The sequence below is a fragment of the Schistocerca gregaria genome, chromosome 1, assembly GCF_023897955.1.
Source record: "Schistocerca gregaria isolate iqSchGreg1 chromosome 1, iqSchGreg1.2, whole genome shotgun sequence".
In the NCBI taxonomy this organism is placed as follows: Eukaryota; Metazoa; Arthropoda; class Insecta; order Orthoptera; family Acrididae; genus Schistocerca; species Schistocerca gregaria.
Window position 1 is genome coordinate 502,034,918 of NC_064920.1, and position 24,160 is coordinate 502,059,077.

A 24,160-nucleotide genomic window follows, 5' to 3' on the forward strand; every position below is an offset into this window, starting at 1 on the left:
GAAAGATGAATGGAGAGTTCGATTGCATTTGAGGCATCAGACATTGCTGCAACATGTCCAAGCAGGGATATCCAGTGACAGTGGTCTTGCTGAAGAAGAATGGTCAGGATAGTTTTCGATGTGACAAGACAAAAAAATCATTTACCTTTGGGGAATTGTGTTCAAATTCCATGCATTCATGTGGATGCTTTGTATCCCAGATTCAATATCCCATTAGTGTGAAAAGTGGCTTCGTCGCTAAAAATTAAGCAATCAACAATACCATCCTCATCCTCATTCAACTGTTGCAACTGCGAAAAAAACTCAAAAAGCTTGTCTTTGTTGGTGTCATTGAGCTTCTGCACTAGCTCCAATTTGAATGATTTCAGACAGCTTCTGTTGCAGGACTTTCCGCACTGTCATTGGAGCCATTTGGAGTTCACGGGATGCATGACGCACCGATTTCTTTGGACTCCTTATGAATGTCTCTCATATGTGCTCCACATTCACTTCACTCACACTGGGAAATCCGCTTCTCTTTGCTGGGTAGAAGCAATCTGTCGTAATGAATTCGTTGTTCCAGTGGTGAATGGCCTTCCTTATTGATGGCTTCTTACTATAATTGGTTCTAACCATCCATTGAACAGCTGTAACACACTTGTTTTTTAGAAAGCTCAGTCTGCATCTGAACTTGCCATGTTTGCAACTAGCACTGACTATCGGAAAATTACCAAACTACGCTGTGGCGGTATAAATGAAAAAAACCTCTCAGGGTTTCTCTTCAAAATGACATATGTATGATATCTGCATAATGTTTGGTTCTTAAGGAATAAATAACTGAAAGTGTTCCCAGACTTTATGTACACCCTGTATAGGGGGTCTATACAAGGACACTGTACTTGAGGGCAATATAGTGGAAATCGAAGAGGATGTAGATGAAGGTGAAATGGGAGATACGATACTATGTGAAGAATCTGACAGGGAACTGAAAGACCTAGGTTGAAACAAGGTCCCGGGAGTAGACAACATTCCATTAGAACTACTAATAGCCTCGGGAGAGCCAGCCCTGGCAGAACTCCCCAATCTGGTGAGCAACATGTATGAGACAGGCGAAATACTCTCAGATTTCAAGAAGAATGTAATAATTTCAATCCGAAAAAAAGCAGGTGTTGACAGGTGTGAAAATTACCAAACTATTAGCTTAATAAGTCACAGCTGCAAAATACTGACACGAATTCTTTACAAGCAAATGAAAAAACTGGTAGAAGCCGAGCTTGGAAAAGGTCAGGTTGGATTCAGTAGAAATGTTGGAACACGTGAGGCAATACTGACCCTACGACTTATCTTAGAAGCTAGAGTAAGGAAGGGCAAACCTACGTTTCTAGCATTTGTAGACTTAGAGAAAGCTTTTGACAATGTTGACTGGCATACTCTCTTTCAAATCCTGAAGGTGGCAGGTGTCAAATATAGGGAGCGAAAGACTATTTACAATAAGTACAGAAACCAGATGGCAGTTATAAACAGTCAAGGGACATGAAAGGGAAGCAGTGGTTAGGAAGGGAATGAGGCAGGGTTGTAGCCTATCCCTGATTTTATTCAATCTATATATTGAGCAAGCAGTAAAGGAAACAAAAGAAAAATTTGGAGTAGGAATTAAAATCTGTGGAGAAGAAATAAAAACTTTGAGGTTCACCGGTGACATTGTAATTCTATCAGAGACAGCAAAAGACCTGGAAGAGTAGATGAAAGGAATGGTCAATGTCTTGAAAGAAGGATGTAAGATGATCAACAACAAAGCAAATCGAGGATAATGGAATTAAGTCTACTTAAATCAAGTGATGCTGAGGGAATAAGATTAGGAAATGAGACACTTAAAGTAGTAGATGAGTTTTGCTATTTGGGGAGCAAAGTAAGAAAGTAAGTGCTGATGGTCAAAGTAGAGAGGATATAAAATGTAGATGGCAATGGCAAGGAAAGCGTTTATGAACAAGAGAAATTTGTTAACATCGAGTAAACATTTAAGCATCAGGAAATCTTTTCTAAATGTATTTGTATGGAGTGTAGCCATGTATGGATGTGAAACATGGACGATAAATAGTTTAGACAAGAAAAGAATAGAAGCTTTCGAAATGTGGTGCTACAGAAGAATGCTGAAGATTAGGTGGGTACATCACATAACTAATGAGGAAGTATTGAATAGGATTGGGGAGAAGAGAAGTTCGTGGCACAACTTGACCAGAAGAAGGGGTCGGTTGGTAGGACATGTTCTGTGGCATCAAGGGATCACCAATTTAGTGTCGGAGGGCAGTGTGGAGGGTAAAAATCTTAGAGAGAAACTAACAGATGAATACACTAAGCAGATTCAGAAGGTGTAGGTTGAGAGATGAAGAAGCTTGCACAGGATAGGGTGCACAGAGAGCTACATCAAATCAGCCTCTGGACTGAAGACCACAACAACAACAACAACAACAACTACTACTACTACTACTACTACTACTACTACTACTACTACAATTTCTAAATTGTTCCGGAAGACACACTTTAAAAACCCTATCAGGGAAAACAGCAAAACAACCGAGGACATTCTCTTGCTGGTTCCATCTGTATAAACAGCAATAAAACTGTGGTAAGTACTTAAAATGGACAAAACAAAGTTGTAACAACATAATGTGGAGTACAGGTTTTCTTGTTCTGTGTCAAGCTTAAAATCAATTTGGGCCTCCACAGACACCAAGGCACCAATGCTTTCCATCCCTGGCTGTGTATTTTGATGCCCGATAGATACAGATCCTCGAGACAGCCTGTAGCATGTATCTCAAATGGCTTGGTTGCATGGCGTTGATTACTGAACAGCCATTCAAAGGTGGGTTGGACCACTGCACTAAATGCCAATGACTGATGTGACACAGATTCTCAGTGCCTGTTGAGGACCTAAAAGGATACAGTGCCGAATCCAGTGATGGTTCACCAGCGTCTGCGCACAGACTCTGGACTGGGCTAGTTCAAAAGGCTCCAGTCGATATCCAAATGCTCTCAAAGTGGACAACAACTAACATCTTGAGGTACAAAGTACAGGCTGATCCATAGACCACGCTGCCATAAACACAGTCAAGCAAATGCCCTACAAAACTGCACGAGGAAGAACCTGTCAGCTCCCTATGTTTTTTTGCTAAAGCATTTCAAAATATTCAATGACTGGAAGCCCTTTGTTAACAGGTTTTTCAGGTGTGGTACCCAAGTTAATTTCAAGTCAAAAAATAAACCCAAAAAGTGCACAATTTCTTGGAAACGTAAAATATTATCCCCCATTGTGAGCACTGGTTGGTTAAAACTTTGAAGAGCAAGTGTAAATTTGACACTTGTAGCCTTCTCGCATGAGAACCGGAAACCAGTTGTCCTGACTCAAATTCCCAGCCTCCTAGGCATCAGCTGTAGCTGCCTCGTTGTCATTATAAAATCACAGGAAGAGTAGAAAATTGCAGTCGTCCACAAACAAAGAGCTTTTAACAGTGCTCCTGACTGCAGGGAAAATGCCATTGATAGCGATGGCAAACAATGGGACATTGAGGACACTGCCTTGGGGGACCCCATTCTCTTGATCATAGAAGTCAGACAAGGTATTGCCAATGCAATATCAGAAATGCCAGCCCTCAAGAAAGGATTGGATAAGAAGTGGCAGACGTGCACATAGTGCCCATTCATCAAGTTGGCGAAGGATGATGTACCTCCAAGTTGTGTCATATGCTTTTTCGAGGTCAAAAACACACAAACCAAATGGTTTTGGTGTGAGAAGGACTCCTATATTGCTGTCTCCAGTAGAATTAAGTTATCAAGGTTGGAACGATAGTGCCTGAAACTGCACTGGGAGTGGCTCAGGTGACCTCGAGATTCAAGCAGCCACAGAGGCGGCCATTCATACCTAAACAACTGGTAAGGGCTAAACTCTGGCAACTGTTAGGGGCACTACGGTTCTTGCCTGGTTTCCAGAACTGAATTAATATTGGTTCCTTCCAGTTTGTGGGGTACTGTCCATCAAACCAGATCTGACAAACTCGAGAGGAGCTGTCCTTTTGCTTCAGTGCACAGATGACGAAGCATGACATAATGGATCTCATCAGATCCTGGAGCAGTGTCTGGCTGCAGACAAAGCTGATTCCAGTTCCCACATTGAGAACAGAATGTAGTAGAGTTCCTCATTATGTGAGAAGAAATTGAGCTTCCTAGTCTCTGCAGTCCTATGGAACATCTGAAAAGCAGGAGCCTGTCTGGATGAGGTAGTGACAGTAAAGAAGCATTCAGTTAAAACCTGAGCCATATCTTCTGGTGTGTGCACCAAGACCTCATCACTTGAGAAGGCTGTATGGGGACAAGTACTGCCCTTGCCTGAAATCCGTCTTAATAAGTCTCAAACTTGCGTGGTGGAAGTGAACCAATTACTGGAAGTCATGAAGTCCCTCAAGGAAGCCCTTTTCCATTCTCTTCTCACTCACCTCGCATGTGCCCTCACAGATCTAAAGGCATGAAGGTTTTCTGTAGTTGGATATTATTTGAAGTTCTGCAGAGCTGTTCGACTGGCCCTGATTGCCAATCGACAGTCATCATTCCGGCAAGATACAGGCCATTGTCTGAGGTGGTTACGAGACCACTATACGTGCTCTGCGGCAGGCTGTTGGATCTCACAACTGATATGGGCCACCGCCTCCTGTGCACAATCCTTTAGTTCAAAACTAGCCTGTCGACTGTACTGTAACCAATTTGCCCTTTATCATCATCCATCTGCATGGTCTCCTGTCAGCCACCATCCTAGTTGGCAGATCGATCCACACTGGGAAATGGTCACCAGAATGTAAATCTGTAGCCACTTCTCACTTAACTGTCTGCAATAGCTGGGGAACACAAACAAGGGTCAATGGCTGTAAAAAACTCTGCAGCTGTGGAAAAATCTGTCATCTGACCCGCATTCAGAAGGCAGTTATTCTCAGACTGAACAAGTGACTCGATCATCCGAGCACTGGAGCAAGTTGTAGCCGATCCCCACAGCACATTGAGTGCATTGAAGTCCCCCACAAGGAGGAACGGGTGTGGGAGTGCCTGGAAGAGTTGTCAGTGCATCTGCATTCAAAGCATCATTAAGTGGAAGATGCAAATAACACACTGTGATATTAAAGGGGGCTAGAACTTTCACGGCAATTGCTTGTATGTTTGTATTAAGAGGGACAAGAGAGGAGTGGCATCTGTCATCAATGAAAACAGCCACTCCACATTTAGCCCTGTGTCCAGTAATATTGTCCTTCCTGTATGGGTGGTAACCCCATAATGCAGGTGTGCCGGTGACTTTGAGATGCGTTTCTTGTTTCTCCAACTGGAAGTCTGTATCCTCAAGAGCATAGTCCCCATCAGAGAGGGAGAACTCACCAATCTGAAAGTTCAACTACCACTTTCCTGGGCTTGGAACTACTTTTTGTAGGACTTTTTTTTTTTACTTATTGGAGGAGGTGATTGCTTAGGTGTGGGGATGGCTTAGTTGGCTTCTGATGGTGGGCAGTGGTATGTGGCTTAGGTGGTAGCCCATTCCCGATGGCTTCCGAATGACTTCTGTTTCAAGTGGAGCATTTCCCACATAGGTACACTGACAAGTGCATGTGCTCATACTTGCGTCTGTGGTCTGAGTTTATGTGGAGGCATCACATTTGTGGTTCATGGTGTGGGTTCCTGCTGTAGTCATGTCCTAGTTCATGAATCATGGGCAACGTATGAGTGGCCAAGTAAGTGGTCTCGACAGTCGGGATACCAGTTACTTTGGAATAAGGCTGGGCATCTCAGACATATTCTGAGTCATGGAAACCTTTGTGCACATACGGCAAAGACTACCAAATCCACCGGTTAGTCCCTCAACCGTTAGGGATAAAACCCAATGGGACTCGGGGCAAGTAAGGCTAGCAACCTGCTGCCCTGGTACTTTAAATATGATGCTGGCAACAATCAGAGCAAAATGCCTCGGACCTTTGGAGGTGACGGAGTCCCACCTCTAACTGACAAACCAGGGATTCCTAAGATACAACTTGGCAAACAAATGGTAATGAGATGGGGAGCTATTAATATCAATGGGGGCTACTCTGGGAAGAAGGTAGAGCTGGAAGAGGCTGCAAGTAAGATGGGGCTGGATGTTTTAGCTGTTGGTGACATTCGGGTAAGGGGGGTGAGAAAGAAGAGGAAGTGGGAGAATATAAGGTCTACCTGTCAGGAGTCAAAGCAGAAATAGCACAATGGGGTGTAGGGCTTCACATCGGGTAAGGAATGGAACCCAGCACTGTTGCAATAAGGTATGTAAACGAACGGCTGATGTGGATAGATTTGACAGTATCTAGCAAGTAAATTAGGATAGTGGCAGTATATTCACATTGTGAAGGGACAGATCAAGATAAGATGGATAGTTTTTATGAGGCACTCAGTGATGTAGTTGTAAGAGTAAAGGACAAGGACAGTGTTCTGCTCATGGGTGATTTTAACGCCAGGATTGGAAATCGAACAGAAAGGTATGAAAAGGTTATGGGTAAATTTGGAGAGGATATGGAGGCCAACAGGAACGGGAAACAACTCTTGGATTTCTGTGCCAGTATGGGCTTAGTAATCACAAACTCCTTTTTTAAACATAAGAACATTCACCGGTATACTTGGGAAGGCGGGGGAACCAGATCTGTCATTGACTATATAATAACAGCTCATGAATTCAGGAAGGCTGTGAAGGGGACACGTGTATTCAGGGGATTATTTGACGACACTGATCATTATTTAATCTGCAGTAAAATTGGGATTGTGAGGCCGAAAGTGCAGGAGGTCAGGTCCATATATAGGAGGATAAGAGTGGAGAAACTTCAGGATAAGGAAATCAGGCACAAGTACATAACAGCAATCTCAGAAAGGTACCAGTTAGTTGAATGTAGTCAATTACAGTCATTGGAAAAGGAATGGACAAGGTACAGGGACACAGTACTAGAAGTGGCCAAAGAATGTCTGGGTACAGTAGTGTGTAAAAGTAGGATGAAGCAAACAGCTTGGTGGAATGACACAGTCAAGGCAGCCTGTAAAAGGAAAAAGAAGGCGTATCAAAAATGGCTACATATTAGAACTCAGGCAGACAGAGAAAGTTATGTTGAAGAAAGAAACAAAGCCAAACAGATAATTGCAGCATCCAAGAATAAATCTTGGGAAGTCTTTGGAAACTGGTTGGAGACTATAGGTCAAGCTGCTGGAAAACCATTCTGGAGTGTAATTAGTAGTCTTCGAAAGGGAGGTAAGAAGGAAATGACAAGTATTTTGGACAGGTCAGGAAACCTGCTGGTGAATCCTGTGGATGTCTTGGGCAGATGGAGGGAATATTTTGAAGAGTTGCTCAATATAGGTGAAAATACGATCAGTAATGTTTCAGATTTTGAGGCAGAATGGGATAGGAATGATGATGGAAACAGGATCACATTTGAGGAAGTGGAGAAAATGGTCAATAGATTGCAGTGCAATAAAGCAGCTGGGGTGGATGAAATTAAGTCGGACTCACCAAATACAGTGGAACGTCAGGTCTTAAATGGCTACACAGGATAATTGAAATGGCCTGGGAGTCGGGACAGGTTCCATCAGACTGGACAAAAGCAGTAATCACACCAATCTTTAAACATGGAAACAGAAAAGATTGTAACAACTACAGAGGTATCTCTTTAAACAGTGTTGTGGGTAAAATCTTCTCAGGCATTGTTGAAAGTAAAGTGCGAGTATTAGTTGAAGACCAATTGGATGAAAATCAGTGTGGGTTTAGGCCTCTTAGAGGTTGTCAGGACCAGATCTTTAGCTTACGGCAAATAATCGAGAAGTGTTATGAGTGGAACAGGGAATTGTATCTATGCTTTACAGATCTAGAAAAGGTATATGACCGGGTTCCTAGGAGGAAGTTATTGTCTGTTGTACGAGATTATGGAATAGGAGGCAAACTTTTGCAAGCAATTAAAGGTCTTTAGATGGATAGTCAGGCAACAGTTAGAGTTGACGGTAAATTGAGTTCATGGTTCAGAGTAGTTTCAGGGGTAAGACAAGGCTGCAACCTGTCTCCACTGTTGTTCATATTATTTATGGATCATATGTTGAAAACAATAGACTGGCTGGGTGAGATTAAGATATGTGAACACAAACTAAGCAGTCTTGCATATGCGAATGACTTAGTTGTGATGGCAGATTCAATTGAAAGTTTGCAAAGTAATATTTCAGAGCTAGATCAGAAATGAAAGGACTATGGTATGAAGATTAGCATCTCCAAAACGAAAGTAATGTCAGTGTGAAAGAAATATAAACGGATTGAGTGCCAAATAGGAGGAACAAAGTTAGAACAGGTGGACAGTTTCAAGTACTCAGGATGCATATTCTCACAGGATGGCAGCATAGTGAAAGAACTGGAAGCGAGGTGTAGCAAAGCTAATGCAGTGAGCGCTCAGCTACGATCTACTCTCTTCTGCAAGAAGGAAGTCAGTACCAAGACTAAGTTATCTGTGCACCGTTCAATCTTTCGACCATCTTTGTTGTATGGGAGCGAAAGCTGGGTGGATTCAGGTTACCTTATCAACAAGGTTGAGGTTACGGATATGAAAGTAGCTAGGATGATTGCAGGTACTAGTAGATGGGAACAATGGCAGGAGGGTGTCCACAATGAGGAAATCAAAGAAAAACTGGGAATTAACTCTATAGATGTAGCAGTCAGGGCGAACAGGTTTAGATGGTGGGGTCATGTTACACGCATGGGAGAAGCAAGGTTACCCAAGAGACTCATGGCTTCAGCAGTAGAGGGTAGGAGGAATCGGGGCAGACCAAGGAGAAGGTACCTGGATTCGGTTAAGAATGATTTTGAAGTAATAGGTTTAACATCAGAAGAGGCACCAATGTTAGCACTAAATAGGGGATCATGGAGGAATTTTATAAGGAGGGCTATGCTCCAGACTGAACATTGAAAGGCCTAATCAGTTTTAAATGATGATGATAATGACACTTGGTGATTCACGTCTAAAGGACGGATGCAAAAGAAGTAGCCAAAACCGGAGTTTGTATAGCTTTCAAAGCTTCTTCAGCTTCACCACAGGGTATGCATCTCTTGACTTTCAACTTCTGAATTGTCCTTTCCTCACTGTAAACCTTACACTTTCTGCTTCACATTGGGTGATCGCCGAAGCAGTTTACACATTTCGGGGGAAGTGTTCTTAAACCTTGAGACGGATGTAGCCTGCAAGGATATGTTCAGGTAATTCCAGAGTACTAAACATTAAAATGAATGTTGCCGATTTCTCCAATTTGCCATTGACTCTCCTCATATATTTCTGCACTTCTGTGACACCTATGTTTTTCCATTCTTCACATAACTCTGCAGGGTCCACCTCCCTTTTTTGGGAGCAGGTAATCACCCCCTTACTAAAGTTAAGGGTTTTAAGCAACTCAGTCTTGGCTGGTAGTCACCTAAGCCCTTACATCCCAGAAGCTTACATATTTGGTTTGAATTAGCAGTTTCAACTAGAAGTGTTCCACTATGAAGTCATTTGACACTTTTTAGAGACCAAGCAATACATTTCGATAAAAAGGGGAGACCTTCTGCTCGCTTGATTACAATGAAAGTGTTATGGTACACTAATGCACTGTTACTATGATTCTGAGACTTCTTTTTGAGATGACTGTACAACTGAGCCCTCTTTGATGAGTGGGTGTAGGTACTACCTGACAGTACACCTGTCACACCAATAAAAGTAGTTTGATGAGAGCGAGTCCCTGAGGGGGCTTTCCTCTCAGCTGCCAGGCACCCCCACCCAGTCCTTTGCCCTCTACCCACCACACGACACTACCCACACCACAACCAGTCTACCTGCTGAGAAACAAAGAGCGGCACTCTAGTCCAGTCAGTGCCATGTAGGGATGTAGGGGCAGACAGGTGCATGGTTGTGTGTGTGTGTGTGTGTGTGTGTGTGTGTGTGTGTGTGTGTGTGTGTGTGTGTGTGTGTGTTCTCCACACATGACATACTGAAAGCTTTGGATCCAGGTAGTCAGACAGATGAAGTATTTCTTGATTTCCGGAAACTCACTACTACACCCAGGTTTATTGTAAAAAGATTAATCATATGGGGTATCAAGTCAGATTTGTGACTAGATTGAGGACTTTTGTGTAGGAAGGATGTAGCATGTTATCTTGGATGGAGAAACATCGTCAGATATAGAAGTAACTTCAGGTGTGCCCCAGGAAAGTGTGTTTGGATCCTTGGTGTTCATGTTTTACTTAATGACTTTGAAGACAACATTAATAGTGACCTCAGATTTTCTGCAGATGATGGAGTTATCTATAATGAAGTACTGTCTGAAAGAAGCTAGATAAATATTCAATCAGATCTTGATAAGATTTGAAAGAGGTGTGAAGACTAGCAACTTGATTTAAATGTTCAGAAAGATAAAAGTGTGCACTTCACAAACCAAAATATGTTGTTGTTGCTGTGGTCTTCAGTCCAGAGACTGGTTTAATGCAACTCTCCATGCTACTCTATCCTGTGCAAGCTTCATCATTTCCCAGTCCCTACAGCAATTTACATCCTTCTGAATCTGCTTAGTGTATTCATTTCTTGGTCTCCCTCTAAGATTTTTACCCTCCACACTGCCCTCCAATACTACACTGGTGATCCCTTGATGCCTTAGAACATGTCCTACCAACTATCTCTTCTTCTTGTCGAGTTGTGCCACAAATTTCTCTTCTCCCCAATTCTATTCAATACCTCCTCACTACTTACGTGATCTACCCATATAATCTTCAGCATTCTTCTGTAGAGCCACATTTCCAAAACTTTTATTCTATTCTTGTCCAAACTATTTATCATCCATGTTTCACTTCCATACATGGCTACACTCCATACAAATACTTTCAGAAACGACTTTCTGACACTTAAATCTATACTCGATGTTAACAAATTTCTCTTCTTCAGAAACGGTTTCCTTGCCATTGCCAGTCTACATTTAATATCCTCTCTACTTCGACCATCATCAGTTATTTTGCTCCCCAAATAGCAAAACGCAGTTACTGCTTTAAGTCTCTCATTTATTAATCTAATTCCCTCAGCATCACCCAACTTCATTCGACTACATTCCATTATCCTCGTTTTGTTTTTGTTGATGTCCATCTTATATCTTCCTTTCAAGACACTATCCATTCCATTCAACTGCTCTTCCCGGTCCTTTGTTGTCTCTGACAGAATTACAATGTCATCGGCAAACCTCAAAGTTTTTATTTCTTCTCCATGGATTTTAATACCTACTCCGAATTTTTCTTTTGTTTCCTTTACTGCTTGCTCAATATACAGATTGAATAACATCGGGGAGAGGCTACAACACTGTCTCACTCTCTTCCCAACCACTGCTTACCTTTCATGTCCTTCGACTCTTATCAGTCAACATTGTCAAAAGTCTTCTTCAAGTCTACAAATGCTAGGAACGTAGGTTTGCCTTTTCTTAATCTATTTTCTAAGATAAGTCGTAGGGTCAGTATTGCCTCACGTGTTCCAATATTTCTATGGAATCGAATCTGATCTCAACAAGGTCAGCTCCTACCAGTTTTTCCATTTGTCTGCAAAGAATTTGTGTCAGTATTTTGCGGCTGTGACTTATTAAATTGATAGTTCCGTAATTTTCACCTCTGTCAACACCTGCTTTCTTTGGGATTGGAATTATTACATTCTTCTAGAAGTCTGAGGGTACTTCACCTGTCTCATACATCGTGCTCACCAGATGGTAGAGTTTTGTCAAGGCTGGCTCTCCTAAGACTGTCAGTAGTTCTAATGGAATGTTATCTACTCCCGGAGCTTTGTTTCGACTCAGGTCTTTCAGTGTTCTGTCAAACTCTTCATGCAGTATCGTATCTCCCATTTCATCGTCATCTATGTCCTCTTCTATTTCCATGATAGTATCCTCAAGTACATTGCTATTGTATATACCCTCTATATACTCCTTCCACCTTTCTACTTCCCCCCTCTTTGTTTAGAACTGGATTTCCATCTGAGTTTTTGATATTCATACAAGTGGTTCTCTTTTCATTGAAGGTCTCTTTAATTTTCCTGTAGGCAGTATCTATCTTACCCCTGGTGAGATATGCCTCTACATCCTTACACTTTTCCTCTAGGCATCCTTGCATTTTGCACTTTCTGTCGATCTCATATTTGAGATGTTTGTAATCCTTTTTGCCTACTTCATTTACTGCATTTTTATATTTTCTCCTTTCATCAACTAAATTCACGGTTTCTTCTGTTAACCAAGGATTTCTTTTTACCTACTTAATCCTCTGCTGCCTTCACTATTTCATCCCTCAAAATTACCCATTCTTCTTCTACTGTATTTATTTCCCTTATTCCTGTCAATCGTTCCCCTATGCTCTCCCTGAATTTCTCTACAACCTCTGGTTTAGTCAGTTTATCCAGGTCCCATCTCCTTAAATTCCCATCTTTTTGCAGTTTCTTCAGTTTTAATCTACAGTTCATAACCAATAGATTGCGGCCAGAGTCCACGTCTACCCCTGGAAATGTCTTACAGTTTAAAACCTGGTACCTAAATCTCTCTCTTGCCATTATATAATCTATCTGAAACTTTCCAGTATCTCCAGGCCTCTTCCATGTATACAACCTTCTCTCATGATTCTTGAATCTAGTGTTAGCTATCATTGGGTGAAGTTATGCTCTGTACAAAATTCTACCAGACAGCTTTCTCTTTCATTTCTTACCCCCATTACATAATCACCTAATATGTTTCCTTCTCTTCCTTTCCCTACTAGCGAATTCCAGTCACCCATGCCTGTTAAATTTTCATCTCCCTTCAATATCTGAATAACTTCATTTATCTCATCATAGGTTTAATCAATCTCTTCATCATGCAGAGCTAGTTGGCATATAAACTTTTACTACTGTGGTAGGCATGGGCTTCGTGTCTATCTTGGCCATAATAATGTGTTCACTATGCTGTTTGTAGTAGTTTACTCATTACCCCTATTTGATTTTGTATTTATAACCCTGTATTCACCTGAACAAAAGTCTTGTACCTCCTGCCACCGAACTTCACTATTTTCCACTATATCTAACTTTAAAATATCCAGTTCCCTTTTTAAATTTTCTAACCTACCTGCACGATTAAGGGATCTGACATTCCATGCTCCGATCCGGTGAATGCCAGTTACCTTTCTCCTGATAACGGCGTCCTCCTGAGTAGTCTCCGCCCGGAGATCCGAATGGGGGACTATTTTAGCTCCGGAATTTTGAGAGGACGCCATCATCATTTAACCATACAGTAAAGCTGCATGCCCTCAGGAAAAATCATGATTGTAGTTTCCTCTTGCTTTCAGCCGTTCGCAGTACCAGCACATCAAAGCTGTTTTGTTTAGTGTTATAAGGGCAGATCAGTCAATCACCCAGACTGTTGCCCCTGCAACTACTAAAAGGCTGCTGTCCCTCTTCAGGAATCACATGTATGTCTGGCCTCTCAACAGATACCCCTCTGTTGTTGGTGCACCTACAGTACGGCTATCTGTATCCTTGAGGCACACAAGCCTCCCCACCAATGGCAAGGTCAATAGTTCATGTGGATGAATCATAGAATATGACTATAGAACCAATGAGTCACAGGTAATCAGCTAGCTCATACAAACACCTAGCTCTAACACTTAGTAGGAATACGAATTGGAATGATCACATAGGCTCAGTTTTGCGTAAAGGAAGTGGTAGACTTCAGTTTATTGATAGAATACTGGGGAAGTGTGATCAGTCTACAAATGACATTGCTTGCAAATCACTCGTGTGACCCATTCTAGAACATTACTCAAGTGTGTGAGCCCCTTAACAAATAGGACTAACAGGGGATATTGAATGTATAAAGAGAACGGTAGCACAGATGGTTTGGCCCATGGGACAGTGATACAGTGATGCTGTAGAAACTGAGCTGACAGACGCTTGAAGATAGATGTAAAGTATCCCAAACATAAATTATCCTGGTAAAGTATCTCACAAAGTTTCAAGAAATGGCTTTAAGTTATGACTCTATGAATATGCTATAACCTCAAACATATTGCTCACATGGGTGTTGTGATGACAATATTATATTAAATACAGTATGCACAAGGCATTCAAACAATTATTCTTCCCACACTCCATATGTGAATGGAACAGGAAGATACCCTAATGACTGGTGCAGTGGACATAACCTCGGGCATGCACTTTGTGGTGATTTGCAGAGTATGGATGTAGATGTAGTTACATTGCTGGAAGCATTTGTGCTCTAATAAACTTTCTAAAGTCGTTACAAACTTTACTGCAGTGAAAACATTTGAAGCCGGACATCATCGACTTAAGTATCCTCAAACAATAGCTTTTCATAGAAAATCAACAATAAAATTGTTACAAAACTGTATCAACCACATTTGCAAAGCTACATACAGTCAGCTTGACTTTTTTTCTGTTGTTGGTCAATATGCATACTTCCAGCAAATACACTCACAGAATCCATCATACATGATTTATACAGTAAAGAGTGACATGTTCTATATTACTACAGGGTATTTCTGCTTAAGTTGCCCATATTGCACCTATTAGGCTACTGGCTGTGCTTCGCTGATTAGTACAAGAATTATTTTCAAAAGAGGCTTCCCCTAGATAGCCTACATTAGGTAGGCAATAAGGAAGTGTCCAATTCCACCTGTCTGCTTTGACCCATGAGGCAGAAATACCTACTTCCAGTGTATACAAAATGGCAATGGCAATGATGTTCACTACACACACACACACACACACACACACACACACACACACACACACACACACACACACACACGCGCGCCAACAAACATGAACAAAAATAAAAATGACAAGAATGTCTCACTCCAACAAAAAAAAAAAAAAAAATGAAACTAATGGGGAATAGGGGGTTTATGGTGCAGGATCCAGCTAAATGTATAACAATACAAAACACAGCCCCTGCCCAAAACAAATATTACAAGAAAAATCACAACTACAATGTAACGCTACAGCCACAAAATCAACATGAATCTTACACCTCACTGGACCTATACAGCTCAAACGAAGTTCACAACATGAAGAAAAATCATCTGCAATTTGAAAATCAGAATCTGACACTCGCCTTGATCTACACTGCTCAAACAAAGCCTTCGATACCAAAAAACAAGGGGCTCCGATAAGTGGAATCTGACATCTGCCTTGTCCTGTATATCTCTATAGGCTCTTGATATCAATTGGCAAACAACAGAAGCGCCCAGTTCTATCTATATGCTTTGTCCCGTGACATAATGGTGTGTGACATCACTATGGCACAGAGTTTTTGAGTTGGTTGTGTTTGTAGATGTTGTGTTCTTGTATTTGATCATGCCCTCTGGTGGTGGATGTGTACGTGCTGAGTTTAACATGTGTTATTAGGTTCATTTGAGTTTTGGTTGTCATTGTGCTAAGGTGGTTCTGATTTAGGTAGGTTTTTTTTTTAAGGGCGCAAAACTGCTAGTCATTAGCGCCCAGTCTGTGACTTAGGAAAAGGTAAAAAACGAAACTGGAAACCAGCAGCAATGGGAGCAAAACTCAAAGTGGGGAAACCAAAAACAGAAAAGTAAGCTTAAAAAACCACTACAGAAGGGGGGTCGTTTGTCCCCAAAAAGAGCTTCAAATGACTGACGTCATCTCACTGGCACTAACGAACTCGAGAACGCGATCGGCTGAGCACGTGTCATCTGCTAAAATGGAAGATACATCAGGCGACAGCTGCAGACGGGCATGTAACGGAGTAAAATAGGGGCACTCAAGTAAAAGGTGTCTCACTGTCCACTGTTGAGAGCAGTGGGGACAGAGTGGGGGAGGATCACCACTTAAAAGATGTCGATGGCTAAAACGACAGTGCCCTATCTGGAGTCTAGTTAAAATTACCTCCTCCCTACGACGAGTTCAGGAGGCTACGATGAGTTCAGGAGGAAGAGGTCCAAGCACAGGCAAGAGTATTCATGTCCCGCAATTTATTATTGGGAAGCGTCAACCAATGCACATGCCATAAAAGAGCAATACGATGACAAAAAAACACTCCGTAGATCGGCGAAGGGAATCATGCGAATAGCTGGCTGAAGAAGAGAGACTGCAGCCTTGGCTGCTATATTGGCCACCTCATTTCCACAGACACCAACATGTCCTGAGACCCAGAGGAACGCCAAAGAGACGCCCCCCCCCCCCCCCCCAAGTGGAGCAAGTGGAGGCAGCCCTGAATCCAGTGGACAGGGTAGAGAGCTTTGAGACTGAGGAGAGAGCTGAGAGAATCTGAGCAGATAACATACTGTACCTGCTGATGACGACAGATGTATTGGACAGCCTGGAGAACAGCATAAAGCTCTGCAGTATAAACCGAACACTGATTGGGAAGCCGAAATCAATTTGGGGTGTCGCCAACAATATAGGCACTCCCAACACCAAACGATGTTTTTGAGCCATTGGTGTAAATAAATGTGGCATCCTTTATCTGCGTGCATAGAACAGCAAATTCTCGACGATAAACAAGAGGAGGGGTACCATCCTTGGGAAACTGACAAAGGTCACGGAGCAGGCAGCCCGGGGCTGGAGCCGAGGCGGTGCTGTACCTCAAGTTGTCAAGAAAGTTTTAGGAAAGTAGAAGGAAAGAGAATGGAGCAGTTGACAGAAGCAGACTCCCGGTGGTAGTAGGGAGGAAGGGCGGCCTACATACCCGAAATCCAAGGAGGCGTCGAAAAAACTGTCATGGTCCGGATTAGCAGGCATGGAAGACAGATGGCTAGCATAACGACTCAGAAGGACAGCTCGCCGATTGGACAGCGGTGGTTCAGCAGTCTCAGCATAAAGGCTTTCCACAGGGCTGGTGTAAAAAGCTCCAGACACTAAACGTAATCCACGGTGGTGGATAGTGTCGAGATGCCAAAGAATAGACGGCCGAGCAGAGGAGTAAACTATGCTTCCATGTCCAATTTCGAGTGCACTAAGGCGTGATAGAGGCGGAGAAGGACCACTCAGTCCGCTCCCCAGGAGGTGCCATTCAGGACGTGGAGGGTGTAAAGGGATCGAAGACAGCGAGCCGAAAGATAGGAAGCGTGGGAGGACCAGCACAGTTTTCTGTCAAACATAAGACCCAAGAATTTAGCGACATCCGCGAACGCAAGGTTGAATAGGTCCTAGATGTAAGGAAGGTGGAAGAAACTCCATATGACGCCAAAAATTAATACAAACAGTCTTCCTGGGAGAAAAGCGGAAACCGGTTTCGACGCTCCGAGAGTGGAGGCGATTGAGACATCCTTGAAGACGTCGTTCAAGAAGGCTGGTCCATTGAGAGCTGTAGTAGACTGCAAAATCGTTCACAAAGAGGGAGCCCGAGACATCAGGAAGGAGACAATCCATAATTGGATTTATGGCAATGGCAAACAGTACAACACTGAGCACGGAGCCCTGGGGTATCCCGTTTTCTTGGGAGAAAGTACGGGAGAGAGAGTAGTGTTCACCCACACTTTTCATGTGAGCTCTGCCATAAATTCACGAGGAAAAAGGGGCAGCCGACCTCGAAAGCTCCAAGAGAACAGTGTGCAGAGGATGCTACTGTTTGGCGTTTCCGGAGAAAATTGTTCATGATATAAGTGGAGAGAGCAACAAGATGGTCAACTGCAGAGCGATGCTTTCGGAAACCGCATTGGGCAGGTGTTAAAAGACTGCGGGACTCCAGCCACCAGGCTAAATGGCAATTCACCATACACTCCAAAACCTTACATACACTACTCATGAGAGAAATGGGGTGTTAGCTAGAGAGGAGATGTTTGTCCTATCCAGGTTTCAGAACAGGAACGACGATAGCTTCCCACCACCATCTGGAAAAAGTACTGCCGGTCCAAATTCGATTATAAAGGCGAAGGGGGTAACGCAGACTATGGTATGATAAATTCAGCAACATTTGGATGTGGATATTATCTGGTCCTGGGGTGGGAGAGCAAGTGCATGTTGGAGTTCCCGCATGAAGAAAACAGTATTATAGCTTTAACGATTTTGAGAGGAGAAAGCAAGAGGTTGCACTTCCGCTGCACGTTTCTTCGGGAGAAACGCTGGCGAGTAATTTGAAGAGCTCAAAATCTCAGCAAAGTGTTGACTCAATTAGTTAGAAATTGCGATGGGGTCCACTAATTTATTATGCACAACAGTGAGCCCAGAGACCAGGGAGAAAATAGGTGTGCAAGGTAACTGTCGAATCCGATTCCAAACTTCGGAGGAGGGAGTGAAGGTGTTAAATGAGCTAGTAAAAAGTCCCAGCTTGCCTTCTTGCCATTGCGGATGATGCGACGGCATCACGCACGGAACTGCTTGTAGTGGATACAGTTGGCCAAAATAGGATGGTGTCTGAAAATGCGAAGAGCATGTCACCGCTCATGTATTGCGTCATGGCATGCCTCGTTCCACCAAGGAACAGGGGGGCGTCAGGGCAATTCGGGGGTGTGAGGTATTGAACGTTACACAGCTGTAAGAATAACTTCTGTAATATGAGTGACCTCATCGTCGACACTAGGAAAGTGACGGTCATCGAATATCGTTAGAGACGAAAAAAGTGTCCAATCGGCTTGGGCAAACTTTCAGCGTCTCGGGTGCGTATATGGCAGTTGGGGCTGCAATCGAAGGACACATGAAAAGTGGTCACTCGAGTGTGTATCAGCAAGAGCGAACCATTCGAAGCACTGAGCTAGCGGAACAGTACCGACTGAAAGGTCCAAATGAGAGAAATTTGTCGTGGAGGCAGACAAAAATGTAGGGTCCCCAGTGTTGAGGCAAACAAGATCCGCTTGGTGGAAGACGTCTATCAATAGTGAGCCATGTGGGCAAGGATGCGGAGATCCCTAAAAATGGGTGGTGGTCATTGAAGTCCCCAACCAGCAAGTAGGGGAGCAGAAGCTGACCAGGAAGATGAAGGAGATCAGCTCGTGCCACTGGTGTGGACGATGGAATGTATACAGTACAAAGAGAGAAGGCGTATCCAGAAAGGGAAAGATGGACAGCGACAGCTTGGAAGGAAGTATTTAAGGGGATTGGATGGTAATGGAGAGTATCATGGAGAAGAATCACGAGTCCTCCATGTGCTGGAGTGCCTTCAACAGAGGGGAGATCAAATCAGACTGACTGAAAATGGGGGAAAACAAAGCAATCGTGGGGACACACCTTTGTTTCCTGAAGACAGAAGATGACCGGCGAATAGGATCATAAGAGGATTGACAATTCATCCCGATTGGCTCGAATGCTGTGGATATTTCAATGAATAATGGACATAGGGTGGACAGAAAATGGAAGAATGTGACCAAGGTTGTCCTCAACTACTGCTCAGAGCTTCCGACTGACAGTGTGGAACGGCATTCAGCCGAAGGCAGAAGATCCTGATCCATAGGTTGTTCGGGAGCAGCTCCTGCCACCAGCGATTGGCCGCCAGCAGTGCACCTCGGCGACACAGAAGACGGGCGAGGGCGGTTACCGCCAGGTGAAGCTGTAGATGAGACACGTCGTGGTGGAGGAGAAGGAGAGGAACTGGGTTTCTTATTAGCCTTCTTGGAAAAGGACGTTGAGATGGAGGAGGAATCGATGGTTGTGAAGTTGAGGAACATAAAAAATCTTCACGAGTAGGCTCTTTTTTGGAAGTCCGTGTGTCTGACTTTGGGGCTCCAGATTTAGCAGAACCCGATGAAAGGTGAGACATAGAGTGAGCAGGCGAGAGTGGTGAGTTTGAACAGGCGATCGTTGCGCTGGCCGATCTGACAATTGTGGCACTAAAGGTGAGATCACAAGTCTGCATGGCTGCCTCCTTTGTTGGCCGAGGAGAGGCAAGGACAGCACTGTATTTATCTGTGTGAGGCACAGTGGGCTTTCAACTGGCGAATAACTTTCGAGCAGCAAAGGTCGACACCTTTTCCTTCACTCTGATTTCCTGAATGAGCCGTTCATCTTTAAAAATGGGAGCAATGTCTAGAGGAAGCAGCGTGGTCACCCATAAAGTTGATGCAACAAGGGGATGGAGGTGGACAAGCACCCTCATGGGCATCCTAGCCACACGTAACGCATTTGGCCGGATTGGAACAGGACTGGCTGGTATGATTGAACCGCTGACACAGATAGCAATGCGTAGGGTTTGGGATGTAAGGGAGAACGGAAATTATCTCATAGCCCACTTTTATGTTTGATAGGAGTTGAAATCTGTCAAAGGTCAAGAAGACGGTATGGGTTGGAACGATGTTCTTGTCAACCCTTTTCATGACTCGCTGAACAGCCGTTACGCCCTAGTCAGACAGGTAGTTTTGAATTTCCTTGTCGGACAATCCGTCGAGGGAGTGTGTATAAACGACCCCACGTGATGAATTTGAAGTGCGGTGCACTTCCACCCAGACAGGGAAGGTGTGTAGCAGTGAAGTACGCAGCAATTTTTGTGCCTGGAGGGCACTGACTGTTTCTAACAACAAGGTGCCATTTCATAATCGGGAACAAGACTTTACAGGACCTGCAATTGCATCTACATCTTTCTGAATAATGAAAGGGTTGACTGTGGAGAAGTCTTGACCTTCGTCCGACCAAAAAACAACAAGGAACTGTGGCAACGATGGAAGAATTGTCCGTGGCTGAGACTCATTGAACTTACGCTTGCGAGCAGACATAGTAGATGATGAGGAAACCATTGCGGAAGTATCCCCCCTGATTACCGGCATCTCTGATGGCGTGCTCCTTCCTTATTCACTCCCGCCTTAGGTGATTGTTCACACCTCAGGTCATACCTCCCGAGAAAGGACGGAGGGACCAAACGGCACTTTCGGAAAGTTTGAGCTCGGGTAATCACCCCTACCTGGGCCTGGCCGTTACCAGGGGTACGTACGTGTCCTACCTGTCTAACTGGTGCGGGGAATTACGCGTTACCCCATCACCAGCTACGCATGGGAATGCATCCAGACATGCACAGGGGCGAAAAAAGAGAAAGGGAGGAACAAAGAAAGTGAAAGGAAAGAAAAGAGGTCTCAAACACTGCAGCGGAGAAAACAGTAAAGAGAAGAGGTAAGGAAAAGAGAAGGACAAAGACTTGCCAGCAGAGAAAGCGAAGAAGAGAGACTGTTGTACAGTTACATGCATCCATCTCCGGACGTAGGCACTAAACATACTCCCAGAGGGGGAGGAAGGGAAGGAAAGAGGCGGAGGTGAGGAGAGGCGGGGGAGGAGGGGCAAGGTTGGGGGATGGGGAAGGATGCGGAAAAGGAAGGTATGCAGCCCAGAAAGGAAGGAGGGCCACATTAGCTTGGGGTCCCGTGCTTGGTACACACGTATCCACAAAAGAGTTGTGGACCCCCTGGGGGGGCGGGGGGGAGTTGGGTATTTGGTGTGGTAATGTGGGTTGTGGAAGTATTTCCAGTGAGTTATTAAGGTTTTTGTTTTTTAAATTGTTTAAATGTATGGGGTTTTTTAAAAGTCTGATTAGTTTGGTGTTTGTTGCGTGAAAATAAATCTAATTTTTTTTATTAGATATGGATATGACAGTGAAGTTCAGAGACATACCATTATGCTCTGAGATGGGTTATGATGTGATGTCTGACACAGTTTCTGCAGGCATTCGGTGTTGTGATTAAAATTTTTTAATATTATTTATCTTGGGATGGTGTGGTGTTATTTCTTGCTGTACATTTAGCTTGCCCCACCCTAAACCCTTAACTTTCCGTGGTTGTTCTGTTGGTTTCATTTTATTTTTGTTCACATTTGCTGGTGTGTGTGCGTAGTGATGTCACTGTCATTTTGAACATGCTGGAAGTGGTCGGCCATATTGATGACATCGTGTGTTAAAGGAGACGGGTGGTATTAAATGCTTCTGTGCTGCCCAAATTTCATATACCTATAACACTTACAAAACACCACCTAAACTAAAACCCCAACAACTTGAAAACCGAAAAAAAGACCATATTCACTAGATCAATTAAAACACAACAGAAAAATCATAAATATTGAACATCTGAATTACTACAGAATAAAATCAAAATAAAAATTAATTACCAACAAAAGCCCACAACAAAATCACCTAGGCTCATGCCGCACATGTAAACAAAAGAAAAAACCCAGAACAACTCAGCGAAAATAAATCAATCACTTCCAACTGCACCAACTACCCAGACTCAAATAAACCAACTTCCCAGATTTACCACAGTGACAACCAAGATTCAAATGAACCCGATACTACATGTTAAACTCAACATATCTACATGTACCACCACAGGGTGCCATCAAATACAACCATTATGTCAACATTCAAAGCAAACAGTTGGAATTGGACGTTTCCAGTGGAGCCTTTGTGAAGACTTGCACTTAACAGTTGTTAGGCCCCTAACTGGTATTAATTAATAAATATGTTCTGGTTTCTTCCTTCAATGGTCTCCATCTAAAACCCATTCTTGGTCTTGTGATTATCAGGTTGTGTCTCTGGGTTGTCTGTGTGCACCAGTTTATTGTTTCCAACACAGAACATAAATATTCTTCACTCACAATGCCACCAAAATCTTTAGAATCAATCTCTGACCATGTAGACCCAACTAAAAGAATAAAGAAACTTATGATGTTCCAGATAATCTTCATATGGATTATTAACATGTTGAATACATTATATTTCTTAAAATAAGTGTTGTACTTCTATACAGAGTAATTTGGCAGTGTTAGATATTTTGTTAGTAGAATTGGAATACCTCTCTTGGCTTGATGTTAAACCCCTTGTTATCATGAATTTCAACATGGGATGGTGCCCAGTGAAAGATTATTTATTTTCGTTATTATTAATTGACGATTGCTTACGTTTGTGGATGCTCTTCTGATTATAAAGTTTGATAGACTGGTGTTTAATCATACTTTCTGAAACTGGTGTGCAAATAGACTGGTGTTTAATCATACTTTCTGAAACTGGAGTGAAAAGTTGGTACAATGGAACGGACATGGCGTTGATAGTATTTATAGACCGTATGAAAGACAGCTTAATGCAGAGTATGAAGATATATTTCACTACTGACTATGCCACAGTGCTCTGAAACCTAAATAAAAACGGCTACCCAGAAAATTGTACATCATCTCAATACTCAAATCATTTTCCAAAACACTACAAACTATAACTAGAAACGGCCTGGTGAGGTACTTAAAAATTATAAGTACAACGGTTTTTCATCTAATACTAAAATCCGCACCCTCGTTATTGAAGCCATTGTTAGTCGATAAAAAAAGCGTAATTAAGTTTTAAAAAAATTGCAATGAAATGAATGCTGCTGGGAAGAAGATAAGTCTCTACTTGTCCAATGGAGTTTGGGGTTAAAAGGAATGTTTTATACGAGTCATCGGCTTTGGCCCGTGACGTAACGCGCATTGCTGGTGCAAATTTTTACAGTTTCGATGTTTGGCGAAGCAAAAGTATTTTAATGCAAACAATAAATAAATGTGGTTGTGGTGACAAACTGATCTGCAGTTTAGCCAGAGGTATAGTTCATGTTAGGCAGTGACAGTTTGGTTGGGAATTGGGGAAGACAACTAATGCGATACCGAAAAAAACAAAAAAAAAACATTGGTTGTCGTGACATACTGTATTTTCGCACGTTTTAAAAATCACCAATTAGCAATTACATAACGTTAGAGTCGTCATACTGTTTACCGCGTTTATCGTATGTTTCCTGAGTCATTGGTCAAAGCCAATGACCCGTGTCGAACATTCCTCTATAACCAGGATTTTTTTTTTCCTTTTTTTACATGAACGCACCTGCATAAAATTCAGAACAGCAATCACTGCAGAAAATTTTGAGCCCATGTTTTATCCTGAGTATTGCAATATTGCCGATTATTGCTAAGCCATTTCTCTGTAGTAAATTTTTCGAAACATTTTTTCGGTGCACAATGGTATGATTACTATCTGTATATGCTGTCAAACTTTCGCGCCAGAGCCACTACTGTCTACCCAAAAACAAACATTAACACTTACGAAACTTGTTATCTTTGAAATATTCGTCAAAGATACGTTTGAAAATTGCCACAATATGATGTCTGTACTGAAAAGTTCTGGATTTCCGTAAAAACTGAAGAAAATACTTCACATTTGAAAGATATTA

General features: G+C 42.8%; 1 protein-coding gene across 2 annotated transcripts in view; it reads right to left on the reverse strand.

The window, feature by feature from the left end:
* Positions 1 to 24,032, reverse strand: part of LOC126354114 (uncharacterized) — a 42,730-nt gene extending 18,698 nt beyond the window's left edge. The window contains exon 1 of one of the 2 annotated variants that reach the window (XM_050003510.1): positions 23,815 to 24,032. The gene's annotated coding sequence lies outside the window, so the exon portion shown is untranslated. Of the gene's footprint in view, positions 1 to 22,868; positions 22,971 to 23,814 lie in introns of those variants that run through there. The other variant, XM_050003518.1, reaches the window with a different exon arrangement.
* Positions 24,033 to 24,160: the final 128 nt, after the last annotated feature.